At 32.9% G+C, this 13,369-nt stretch overlaps 1 protein-coding gene across 3 annotated transcripts in view; it reads right to left on the reverse strand.

Moving 5' to 3' along the window:
- Positions 1–13,369, reverse strand: part of LOC126745843 (uncharacterized) — a 119,593-nt gene that overhangs the window by 18,953 nt on the left and 87,271 nt on the right. The gene's annotated exons all lie outside the window — the stretch shown is intronic.

The raw sequence follows: 13,369 nt of genomic DNA on the forward strand, positions 1-13,369 counted from the left end.
TGCGATCGTTATTAGATTGCGTTTTTCGTTTTCTCGGCTCGTGCACCGACACTACTTAACTGCAGTCATTGTTTTATCTCTTAAGATGTTACAGGTCATTACATTGAATGAATGCTTCCTTTTTAAGACGACACTAAACCGACTGTGCGCCGTACCCTGATACTATTAAATTACTGGGTCTGTATTTATCTAAAACCTAAATTTCTAAATTGGGTAATACTTATTTACGTTGGTGCCATTTGGTTCAACGGATGTTTTGATCTTTAATTGTCTTGTTGGAATCATTAATAATTGTTATTGCCTTTGATCTATTATCGAAAAGTTTGGAAACATTCGTGTTACTTTTGTTTATATTCATCTTAAAATATTGATGAGTATTAATTTGCGGTAATGGGTTTTCAGTATCGTTATAGACTTTAGGAATTAAAGATGACATAAAAGAATTATTTGAATGGCTTCTGTTAATTTGGAATTTGATCTTCCTTTTTTTATATAATTAATTAAATAAGGAATTAGCCGAAGTAGAATACTGTATTAAATTTGCCTTATTTATGTACATTATCTAGTGGACTTTTTCAGAATATCCTTTTGAAAAAAACGGTTAAATCTAGCACATATGCTCGCGCTATATATTTCAGTAAAGAGTAAGAAAAAAGGGGTTAATTGAAAGGGAATGTTGTCTGGAATCCTAAACAGGCACTAAAGCTGTCTAGTAGGTAAAGACGATGCAAGATTTGTGACAACATTTGGAAAGGTGTATAGCGTAGGGCTAAAAATAGTTCGAAAAATCTTAAAATATATTTGGATAGACTCGTGTCTTATTATCCAGATGATTAGGTGCTCTATAAATGAAGAATGGTATTAAATAGGAAAAGGAGTAATTAATATTAAAAAAAATAAGGAAATTCATTTATTGGAAAGTCGGAAAAAGAAAAAAAGAGAGATGCTCCAAGACTGTGGTGTGTAAATCCAATTAGGAAAATGGAGCAGTTTAAGTCGGATAATAGCAGCAAGAGTCAGAATGTCATTACTACCACAGAAGCTCAGTAAAGAAGGACAAGCTGACCTCAGTGGCATTATGAGTGAGAGCGACGAGAACAAATATAGTATTAGTATACAGGGATAATTTTCTCTAAGCCAAGGCTTAATCCTTATTGGGTCAAAATTGAACATTATCGGTCTAAATTATTATTGTAGTCCAGTGGGCTGTTATTTTTTTTAGCTGTATGTCAAGAAAATTTTTACAATGAAAAAAAAACTTAAAAAAATAGTGTCTTGCAGGTACATACAAACATCCTGAAACTGGAACCTAATTAGATTCCCTAAATCTATTTATTTATTACCCATACTAACCCCCATTAATAGTTTGACTTACGTCAAATAGAAAAAGCTAGTATCAAAACATAAGTGCAACCAAACAATCCTATTTATAAAGAAAACATTTAGCAAAACATGCCATAAAGTAAGAAATCTCTTAAAATGAGTTATATGAGGAATATTAAATATATCAAAATTGCAACTGTTTTAAAATAGCCCTATGTACCTGTAATATTTATTTTTAACTTTATTTATTTATCATTAACAAAGATTAAATTACAATATTTCTATTAGAGAAAACATATAGTGCGAAACGTCATAAAAACTATAAACCAAATGTTTCAGGCCTGGTTAGGCTATAACTAATTTAATTAATTCAATTTAGAAAAAAAAATCAAACAAAATTTGAGTGAAATCAAGGGACTATTTCTGTTCCAAATACGCACCCTTAGCGATTACGTACCGTAAAATTATGTACGATAACGTAAAAAATTAAATTTGTTAAATAATTTAAAAAAATGTAAAGTACAAAAGAAGAAAGTACTCGACTTACCCTGTGTATGGTAAGTGATGGGTCACAGAATGTGAAGCAAAGGAAATTTAGGCGTATTTATTTGACAAAATTTACTTAGTGCTTAATAGATTCTGCACTACTACCTCTCTAATTGGTTCTGAATACCATAGGTTGTTTTATGGAAAGGAATATTAAAAATACTGTGTTATCGTAAAATTGGATGGGGAACATTAAAGTTAATCTGCCTGAAAAGATCTGAACAATCGATGAATCCATTTATGACCCTATAACTAAATACAGATCCTATCACAGTGGAACTTACAAATCGGTAAGGATAGTTGTTGATCAATAGCAGGATAATCATTATTTTTAATGGTAGTGCGAGTAAGATATGCATATACCTCAAAAAATTATATTGCACTCTTTCTAAATAGGCGAATAGGGCGACCATACAACTGAACAGTATTCCAAAACCATTCTAACCAAACAAAAATAATTTAAGCTTGTGAAACCTATTAACAAATCTTTACAATTTCTAGTAACAAAACCAAGAACTTTAGATGCCTTTATTGAAACAGTGTTTATGGTCAAGAAAAGTGAGCTTCAGAACTAAAATGATGCCTTGATTCTAAATAGAAGAAAAATACCTCAAAGGTTGGCAAGGGTAGCCTATTTCAATTCCATTGGCTGACTGGTTCATCCTGCAATAATGACTGGCCTTTTAAGCTATCTACAGAACTCCAAAAATTGGGGTTGTTTGCGCATAGAAGTTCCTGATGACACTAAAACTCATTCTGCAGTAAAGATTTGATAACAAGGGTCGCAGGTTTATGGGTCTCAGTATTGGAGACAGAGCAATGATTCCGATTAAATACGTTTCTTAATGCAGCCAAAATCAATTTCTTGCTTGGTCCAACCAGAGATATACTTTCTCTAAATTTTTCAGTGTTGTGCTGGATTCTGGTCTGGTCTGGGGTTTGGTCATACCACCGCTTTACTGGCAAAGCTCTCAAGCAACATATTTTTGCTTCGTGGACTTTCATACTGTGTTTCCACTTTCATTTTAACAGGCATAATTTTCTTTGTGTCATTCCCTCATCTACAGTGCCATGATTGCTTGGAGCGATACTGGAGGAGCAAAGCACCTTTTCAGACTGCAGAGAGGGGCCGTTCGTATTGTAGCATGTTTGCGATAAGAGAAACTAATGAAGCGCTCTGGTCTGACAAATTTTATATATTTGGATAAACTATAAGTATTGTCGAGGCATTTAAACCCAACGCATGTGAGTGCTGGACACTCCCCGATAATGTGGTCTAAATCTTCTTCCTCCTTCTAGCACCAAAAGCACTCCAAGTTATCTGCAATACCTAAGAAGTGGAGGTGACATCTTAGATGCCAGTGTTCAGTTAAAAAACTTGTCGCTACCTTAGTTTTGATGTTTGGTGAGACAGACAGAGGCCCCATCTATGTTCGCCTTAGCCCGACTTATTCGTCCGTCTTTCTGTCCATAAACTTCTACGACGTTACATTACATTGAAATGCTTCTTACGGATATACATCAATTTTGCTTAGAATTTTGGATAAATGAACCGGGTTCTGTTATTACCGGGTTCATTTATCTTGTAGCTATGCTGTATACAAATGACTTTAGCCCACGAACTTATAAATATGCCAGGACTGCCAATTCAATGAAAAGTAAATGGCTACTAGTAGGGGGCCGCCATTTTGCGTGATTGTGTCCTTTCGATGTTGGTCACTCTGACAAACTTTAGTTGTGCCAACTGTAGGGAAACAAAACAATTCAAGTTTTTGAGGGGTTATGTTTACAAAAATACAAAATAGAAAGTTATACATATAGGTAAGAATTTAAGATAGTTAGCGTTAGAGCTGTAATTTTTCTGGTGCTTCTTTCAGAATTTCGTTAAAATTTATGAAAGAAAGTAATCCTCATGAAAATCATGATATTCATTTAAATTTTTGCTTGTATTTACTTAACAAATTCAGTCAAAAACACTTATTTTCTTTCTATTTTTACTATTACTAGTTTTACTTTCCTTCCATGTACAGTGTTTCCAAATTAATAGGTCCAACCATCTATAAGAATCAAAATATAGATGATTTTATGAGGGTTTATAATTATAAAGGGTTTATATAGTAAAATATATTATTCTGTCAACAACTCAATATATGATTCTATTATAAACAACACAGACGCACAATTCACAATAATTCGGTATTGAGAAACTGAACCAAATACCTTTAAATAAAAATGGTGATACATTATTCACGTATTAAATAAGGAGAAAGATACATCGCCTATTCCAGACGATATACCCAAGCGTCATTTACAAATCGCCAAAAACTTGGCAATCCGCTATACTCACACGTCAAACGTCAGCGTCGTCAACTTCATTACCGTTATTTAATATATTTTTTGTTGGCAACACTAAAAATTTTCAGAGTGACCAACATCAAAAGGACACAATCACTATAAAAATGGCGGCCACCATGCAGTGGTCATTTTTGGGTATCGGGGCCATATGCATTAGCAGCCCAGGTATATTTATAAGTTCGTGCTTTAGCCACACATTAATAAATAATAGCCTTTAAAATGAGATAAAAATATCAAAATTATTGTAAATGTATTTTTAAGATATAACCGATAAAGCCTGTTTTGCGATATATTTAAATTAAATACACGCAAAAAAGGAAGTTGATATAAATAGAGTAATTGTAGTAAACGATAAGATTAGAGGCGCTTGACACTAATCGATTTAAAAAATAAATTTACAATAATAATAAATCGTCCCATTCATAAAAATAACTGGGCTTTATACTAACATGATTAACCGATGTCAATTTCCTGTTTTTAGGTTTCGCCAATCTCTTTCTATTAAAAAATGTGTCGAATATATGACGCGTCATTAGTAGCTCAAGATCGCTATTAAATCCATCAACATTCTTTATAAATTAATGTTTACCGTGTCACTAAAGACCAAAGTCCATGACGTTATTAGGAACCTTAAGTATTACTAAGTTTTTTACACATAGGGTGATTCATTTTAGGCTTAAATAATTTATTAAATATTCATATTAAGTTTGACTCATAACAAGTAAAAATTTTAAAAATAATTATTAGGTTAAAGGAAGTGGTGGAACAGTTAAGCCTATACCTATAAAGGTTAGAAAAGATGAATTTCTTGTAAAATAATGAATAAAAAGCCCTTTTTATTTTAATAACTCACGGATTTAACTAAACGGTTAAAGACCACTTATTATGAATAGATTCACACAAAAAATCCTCTTTATCGTTTTCACACCTTCAATACCAAAAGTAATTACAATTTAAATATTTACCAACCATTCCGACCTTGACATTATCTTGCTTTATAACACCAAAATAAGATTGATACGAAGAGCAAACAGACATAAGGTCGTTCAGGAATAAAAATTCTTGGGCTTATGGCAGATTAGGAGGATTTATGCCCTCTAGAGTCTGCACTCTTTTTAACATTTCACAGAATCACGTCTGATCTCTTCAGTTTAGAGGGGAAAAACACATTTATTGCAGACAAAAATGTAAACAAGCCACATGGCCCATGTGTTATTGTGTTTAATGTGTATATGTAAAATTCACGTCTGTTTGGTAAACACCGAGTGGTGTCTAAAAGTTCTATGATAGTTATAGCGCCAGATAGAATTTCATAAAGCAAATGAATAGTTGGTAGGATAAAGTATGTTTAAAGTGTGAAGTATTGGGACTCGAAATATGATCGTTGCTTTGCTAAAAGAATAAATATGATTTTTATGATAATTTGGGTAGGGGTGCAAAGCTGGAATTGATTTATTAATAATTTATTTATTCGTGCAAACTTTCACACAAGTCAAAATATACAAAAAAACAGTATTACAATTAAAATTAATTAATAGTAATTTTTTCTAGTATTTACATGATAAAATAATCCAACATGAAAGGAAAAATACAGCAAACACTAAGCACTAAATAAAATTAACAAATTAATGCAAAACAATTTTAACGGAAATACAATACGTATATGAACCACATAATATTCCTAAAAAGTCAAAGTTGAGTTAAGAAATTCCTTAAATGAGTCAAATTAAGGAGTATAATTTCATTTTGGTAAAGTGCCGGTGAGTAACAACCATATGTTACATACTTAGGCACGTTTTCTCTAGAGGCACACTAGAATAAATGCAGAGGGCAGAGTGAGAATTTTCAAGTCCGTAAAGTGTGACTTACTTTGTAGCCCAAACTAGCAATTACTTACATTCAAGACATAGTGGAAAGATCCAAAATCTCGAACAGAAAATATAACGTATTTGGTTTTGGTTTCATTCAAGCATAATTTGTTGGAAATAGTCTAGTCTTTTAAGTTAGCTCATGACTCTTAAGAAACTCGACAATTGTTGGATTCACCAGCATCAGCAACTAAAGAAGTTATGTCGTCCGCATAGAAATAAAAAAGCATGACAAGTAGTCAGATCATTGGCATACACTAAAAATAAAATAGCCTTGGGGACCTCCATGTTTCAATGCTAAACTCTCAAACTGACTTCTATTAGTCAGATAGGACCGAGATAAATGAAGACATTATATTTTTGTAGAAGTATATCATGCACGACACGATCAAAGGCTCTCGTATATTCATTAAATATGGCGTGATCATGTAAGCCACCCTTAAAGCCCTCCTAAGTACTTTCTCGCGCAAATCCATAGTTGCCAAGCTGGTTGAATGCAACTTCCTAAAGTCATAGAACAATGAATTGAGTTCAATCTGTGGCTTTAATATTAAAGATTCAAAGGTTTTTTCAGATTTATAGGAATTAGCAAAATAGGCTGTAAATTTTTAACAAGCGACTTAGGACTCTTCTTATGGATGGAAACTACCTTGGCAATTTTAAGGTAATTGGAAAGAATTTTTGATGAAATTGGCAAATTGCTTAACTTGGTTAGTAGTAGTGTCATAAAGTTTTTTTATAGTTTTTATAAGTCTGGTGTTCAAACCATCAATCACTTGGTGAACTTAATCATGGGTCACCTCAGTAAAAGAACATCTGGGTTAGGATTGTTATAAGCTGAAAGAAGCAACTTTTTCAGTTTAGTAGATCTATTAGTACATAAACATTGTAAAGGCAAAGAAATGATTTGGATAGGTTTGGTTTCTTTAAAATTAGAGTTCTGAGATTTTGTTACTATCCTCATAGCTTTAGACCGATTACTTTCCTGATTAATAAAATTATCATTTGAATTAATCTTTTTAGCTCCGTAGCGTCCTCTTTTACCGAAAGATTTCCCTACGGTATCTACTTCGGTAAGTACGAACATTTTCACAAGTAACTAAGTTTGGGCAATGTATGTTACTCTGTCTCGAAAAACACAGTAGTCTCTCATATCTTTGAGAAAATTGTCAAATCATTTTGATACCGCTAAGCGTTTTGTAGTACTAACTGATGTATTTAAAATAATATAGTCTCAGATAAAAGTTGTATCACGTAAATTGAAGACACTTGATTATCCTCAAAACTATAAAAAGTCCTATCAAACAGAGGTACTGTAACTAAGTCAGTAGAAAATTTTTAAGATTTCAAGGCTCTCTGTAAGTTTATATGAAAGAAGTAGTTAAGAATCGAGACTTAGCAAGTCGAACTTTTGATCTTTGAGGTTATTTCTGTGATGGTAATTTACCATTTTGAATTTTAAAACAGTACCTTAAATCATCCTTAAACCATAGATCTTTAACAATCGTTAAAGCTTTTCTCTACAATTTAAAGATCTCCTGACATAACTAAAGATCAAAAGACCAGTTGCTATAAATTATTGTATTAGTGCAAGGTAAGTCATTATTAAAACATCTTTATCGATTGTCCTCAAGGGGAATTATTAGTTAAGTAAATCCCCAGGAAACTTACTGCATCTAGAATCTCAATACTAGTACTATTGATCTTTCATAAAAGAATTAACGTCTCCTTTATGTGCACTGAAATATTGCTTAAATCTGACGTCACCCCCATCATCACACGTTTCAAGCCCTGTAAAGTGGCACTCCTGTAAATAGCTGTAGGATCATCCCTACAGTCATTGGATCTGCCAATAGAGCTTATCATGAGATTGATTTCCTATTTGGTTTACTAGTTGTCTTGCCTTGAAAACGCCATGAAGCAGTTGTTTGCAAGTAGCAACCTTAATATTTAGACCTCCAATAATTGTAGAGAATTCAGAAGAAAGTCTCAGTTTCATCATCTAATTTAAGATTTCTTAATGTAAAACATCGAAGTGAACACCGCTAACAGATTTTTTTGTTCTTCTACAGCTACAATTCATTCGTTTCTGAAGTCTCACTTAAACCATGTAACTATTATCACTATCCTTTGTTCACTTATTTTTAGTAATATTGTCTAAATATATGTTGTTAATTTAGAAATTGGAAGACTTGTCAATATATTCCATAATCAAGACATTTTCAAAATCGACACATTTAATCTTCAAATAACCTGATTCACTTTCTTTAGCGAATGTAAAAGATAATGATAGACAAATTTTATTGAGATAGGAGGATTCGTAACTCTTGTAATTAGTAAGAGGAGAATTCTCTCTTGGCTTTTATTGAGCCGCCTAATTTTCTTGTTTTACTTTTATTTTAATCAAATGTCACAACTGTCAAATATTTAGCATTTGACTTCTCGTTTTATTGGTCGCCATGATCTGTACGAATACTGAAATTAACATTTGACGGAAGTGATTAAAGTTGAATGACAAACCAGAATAATAAAGACTGCTACTACAGAATAATGCCAACTGCGCTTGTACTGTATGAATATTATGATTTATTTGATTTATATGAATTTTAACTAGAATTTGCTGAAATTTTCCTAAAAAGCGAAAACTATTCCTGTGGTTTTGAAGAAAAGTGAGTAATTTTTGTTCGTTTTTGGTCCACCCATATTTTTATTAAAAAAATCTCTTGCCGGCAAATTTTAAAAGCTTTAATCAAAGAATTCAAAATTCTACCTAATATTGCGATCACTCAAACTTTACCATACTCTTAACTTATACTTTTAGACTAGAGCGATTAGATCGTGACAGATTGAGCTATTACCCTATTCTTGCACACCTAACTGATGATATTCTCGAGAGTAAAGGATGACAAGGAAATTACGGCATTGACTCCAATAGATAATACCAAAGCGGTTAATTATGTGAGTCATTTTGTTTACATATTATAAAAAAACTCACTGGAGGCAAATCTGGTGAATACGGTGGATGTTGTAACAATCAGAATTTCAATTTTGTAATTTAGGCCATCGAAACGGTACATGATGTAACAGGATTATTATTTTTTTCTTTTTTTGTTCTTTGATCCTCGACGACGACGCATAATACGCCCCTGTTATCATCTTTTCTGGTTGGATGACAATGATGCCGCGTCACGATCACCTTGTCATTCGATTTCACCGTTTTCGCCTTCTTCAAAGTTCGTTTCTCTTGGACAATCCACTGTTTTGACTGTTTTTTTGTCTCTGGAGTGTGGTAGAGAATTCAGGTTTCAACCATTATTATGAATCTCCAAAGAAATTCCGCAGAACTGTCATGGAAAATCACCAAAACAGTTTCTGAGTCGACCACCCATTGTGGTTATTGGCACAAATGCCGTCAAATTTTTTTCATACACAATTTTTCGTGTAAAATTGAAGCGACTGTACCCTGTAATATGCCAGTAAGTTCTTATATCCAAAATGTTGTCAATATTTTCAGGAGCCAGTCACTTACACTGGGCATCCGGAACGATGTTCATCTTTTGCGGATAAATGTTCACGTGTCAATTCATTAAATCCAATTGCAAACAGTTGCATACACAAGAGCAGCTGTTCCAGGAACTGCATGCAACTCAGCTTTGATTTCTTAGGGTGTAAAGTCTTTGACTGTCGTGACCTGTTTTATGTTTAACCGCTGCTCGAAACTCAGTTTTCTCCATTGTTACAAAGAAAAGTTATTATTTACTTTAATCAACAATAGAAATGGCACTAAGTAACGGATAAAGCTAAAACTTTCCTGTTGATAGTGCTGCCAACTGAGAAACATTATTTTTTGACGCTGCGAGTGCCATCTCTTGGATTCTCTTATGACTTATTGATTGACTTTCGTATTTAGAGACATAAGTCAAGAGTTTTATCTCATATAAATCACTGCAGTAATTTGTATACCCCATGTTTAGATAGTTCTGATTTGATACTGAGTCGACTTATGGAATTCCAATATGTAATTGTCCTATTAATCCTATAGATATAAATTACTTCTCGATAAGAGTGCTTTGGGCTATTGCTGGCCTTTTTTGTCCTTTTCCTGTTTGTCTTTGTTTCCATTTTTTTCTTCTTACTTCTTTACTCTTCTCCTTACGCCTGTTAAAACTGGTTTTTAAATTAATAAAATAAGTGAGTTAACTGTTACTTATTTTTAAATCTATAGTGTTGTTAAAATATTAACTCAAACCGCAATTTATAATTGACATATAACGGTTTCCTTCCTTCCATCCATTCTTTCTCCAAGAGACCACACAATAAACAAAACAAAAGTAAAAAACTCCAAGTCAGGGCCTCATTAAACATATATATATATATAATTTCTTAAAAAGCTACACGTGTTTCGCTCCTATCGGAGCATCATCAGGCCTAGACATACACCTACATAGATCACATTACAACCCAGAGAAAAAGAGTTTGGTATAATTTGTTATTAAAAAATTACATAGCTTTAATCTTCAAAAAATTATTAAATTAAAACCCAAGCTCAAGTTATTTGTCACAATTGTCAAATTTAATACATTACTCTTCTTATTCATTTTAATTAAAATTTACTGAAAATCCATCTAAAAATGCGCGAAATATTTCCCAAAAAGAAAATCTGTCCCTGTGCCTCTGACAAATATATAATTTTTCTTTGTTTCATGTATATACTCTAACTTGTATCAAGCTCTCTTGAACAATTACTTATTAATCACGTTTAATTTGACAATGAAAATTATTGATTTGAAAGAAGTTTTAATACACATTTTTATGAGTCTTAAAATAAGTATATAGTGCCGCCATTAGCAACATCTGCAATAATTTTTTCATTCTTTTTCACCTTCAAACCGAGTAGTGCATTATGACAGACTCCCTTGCCAGTTCCTGTAACCTAATAACCATCGTGGAATTTACCATATGCATATGTGGCATGAAGCCGGGCAGCTGGGAGGTGCGCCATTTCAACAGGAGACAGGATGCCAGACCCCTTTTTTTGTTCATGGCACGGGCGAAAACTAAATCCCTGCATTTACTTTATGCGCCCTTTCTTCTCGGCAAAGGAAACCGTTTAAAAGCAGGGCACGCTCTTAAAAATTACGACAACAGCTGACGATACTAGGTTCTTGAATAACAAAGTACTTATAAAACATAATCTATAATAAGTAGTTCCTTTATCGTATGCTTAGCAATCTGTTTGAGAAGAAACACTGACTTTAGAACTAGTAGAACGTCATTTCGGTCCTTTTCAATATTTCAGTAATTATAGCCAAACATAGGGATTTTAACAAAAATCTAACTATAATTAATGCCACATGCTACAAATGTTCATGTCAATAAGGGTGGAACTTCTGCTATAGATATTTGTGATGTATCTAAAGCTCTCGATTGTATTAGTCACAATTCAGAAGCTTCATCGCTATGACATTAAAAGTGTTTCTATCATTATCATGGTTCTCTTCTTTCCACTCTTTTCCTTTTCACTGTCAACAATTTAAAAGGCCTTGATATAAGACGTAATGTCTTTCTGATGACATTACTGTTCTTTGGCACAGCTCAAGTAGTGAGTCAAGATGAATAAACTATCAGTAGATCTCCAAAAGGTTTGAATCTAATATCCATTATTATATTTAAGCTATAAATGTGCCCTTAAAAAACCAAAATGAAATCAAATAACAATATCAGTAAATCTAATATTGTAATACGTTTCCTATGGCATATGACTACAAGAGAGTTGAATAAAATCATGTCAATTCTCAGTAACACAGATACATAATTTAACAATTATTTTACACAAGTAGACGTTCAAGCATGTATTTATTAGATGGAGATCTATTGCTGTGTTTGCTTATCATAGGCTACCATTATCCTTGTGGGTAGCAACTCAAGACTTTTAGCTTCAAAAGTTAAAGAACTACAAGAATACAGGATTTGGTCTCAATAATTGGAGTCGTAACACCTAAATATCCAAAACTATTTTTTGTGATCTGAGGCCTTTCTGATTGGGAGAACATAATAAAGTGATCTGATAAGCTCGGATAACTGTTGTAATTTAGGCAACATTAGTTATATTGAGCCACAAATAAAATTAAATCTAATCTAATTAAATAAAATAAATGGTGAAAGTAGATTATAATATATCAAGATTATAGTATTGACTTAACAAAGCTTATTCTTTTAATTTGCAACAATGTCTGCCTTACCTTTGTTAATTCCAGTGTTTCTTTATACAAAATACATTCATGATATGGAAAATGGAACGGTCACTTGCTTTATGTGACATAAATGGAAAAGGGGATGTAGAGGAAATCAGATTGCGATGTATCTTTACGTAACTGCCGTCACTACCAGATAGATATTGTTAAACATAGTATTCTATATGGGATGCATACAATCATATAATGGGAAATAATCGATCACATGTCAAAGGAAAGTTGTTGTCAAATAAATTCTAATAACGTGATATTCAATGGCTTCGCTATACCAAAGAGTACGCTGCAATACTTTTCACAAAAAGTATATTCAATGAAAATGTCCCTTTAAATCCCGTCTAGTTTTAGAATTTAAGGTCAACGGTAAGTGAATTTAATCGGGCTTCAGCTGCATACTTTGACCAGTTCTCGTTTCCTTATTGTCTTCTTTATAAGTTTATTCTTAGGGAAATAGTTCCACGAAACTTTAGAGAAACCCAGTTTTCTTGATTCTCTTTTTTATTTGGAGACCTGTAGGAGAGTCGACGCTTTATACATAGAGAGCTGACCTGCAACTAAATAGTCCATGTGGTATCTCGTTTCCTCTTATACTTTCTTCAATATACCCCTTTTGCTTCACAAGCTCAGGCTCTCATCATGATTTTCATCATGACCTCAGAAAATCAATTTCCGTTGTAGCTACTGGCATGACACCATATGGAAATCCGGATTAATCGTCAGAAGGAAATATTTTGTGATGCAGTGGAAAACCTTGCAGGTGATCAGTAGCTTAAGCAGGAAAGTTCTGAATTAAATGAAACGAGAGAGTTCGATACTTGGGACATAAAGTCGAATTTGGAATTGACCATATAGCTAATACAGAAAATGGACCCTAATGATACAGAATTGCGAAGTACAGCATTCGCAATGAAATGTAAATCAGGATGCCAGCCTCATGTTATGAGGTTTCGACATTTCCTAGGGTTTTGACATTGATTGCAAGAGGTTTAATGTGCGGAAAAAAGTACGTGAAGATAAATAGGTGAA

This window comes from Anthonomus grandis, chromosome 16 (genome assembly GCF_022605725.1).
Source record: "Anthonomus grandis grandis chromosome 16, icAntGran1.3, whole genome shotgun sequence".
Classification (NCBI taxonomy): Eukaryota; Metazoa; Arthropoda; class Insecta; order Coleoptera; family Curculionidae; genus Anthonomus; species Anthonomus grandis.